Source organism: Alligator sinensis, unplaced genomic scaffold, assembly GCF_000455745.1.
Source record: "Alligator sinensis unplaced genomic scaffold, ASM45574v1 scaffold678_1, whole genome shotgun sequence".
Lineage (NCBI taxonomy): Eukaryota > Metazoa > Chordata > Crocodylia > Alligatoridae > Alligator > Alligator sinensis.
In genome coordinates, this window is record NW_005842006.1 from 635800 (window position 1) to 636731 (window position 932).

Below are 932 nucleotides of genomic sequence, written 5' to 3' on the forward strand. Positions count from 1 at the left end.
AGGATACAGGTGCTTCAGAATTCCTGCTCTGTGGGGGGTTTTTTGTCCAAATTCAGGATGAAAACCAAATTCAAAATGTCAAATTTCTTATGGGACACAAGTCCCATGCATGTCTGTGTGTCTGCTCTGCACTGGCATGAAATTTGCCTAAAAAGGGAAGGTCTCAAATAATTCTGAAGTGGGTACGTGGTCACACTGTGCCTGTCTGAAAAGACAACCTTCAGACTGGGCAGCAGGGAATGATAGCATAGAAGATGGAGAGGCTGTGCAGTAGGTCATCATTTGAAAGTGAATGTTTCACAACAGACAAATGTTAGCAAGGCCAATTATCCTAAAAGTCTATTTTTGCCCTGAGTTCCTAGGATGCTATTTAAATGCATTATCCATTACAATGAAAGCTAAAAATGTATTTCACTTAGGAAGGAGTAGAAATATTAATTGTGTATTAGATTTGGTAATGACTTCAAGCAAAATACACTGCAGGTTTATCCATGGTTTCATAATTACTTTCCTGTTTCAATTACAGATTTTGGAAATTGTAACTTCAGCTTCTTTGATGTTATAGCTACTACATTATTCTTTATAGCATTGAAAATAGCATTGTGAAAGCATAGGCTGTTTTTTTTTTTTTTGTTTGTTTTTTTTAGAAATTTTAATCTAAAGTTTAGAGCAGAATATGCAGGTTTATTTCTATATGTGAGCTAAGATTGGCAAACAGTGAAGAACCTGCCTAACAGGATTGCTTTTTAATACAGATTTTTCATAAAAGGGTTATCTCTTGTCAAATTTAAAAGGTATTTTACATGCTAAGTAGGCTAGTTTTATGGTAAATTTTTAATCTTGCCACCTTTAGTGCATATCTTTATTGGAAGGTAAAATATCATAGCTAAATCCAAAGATTATGTGCAGAATAATAAATTGACTGGATTGCT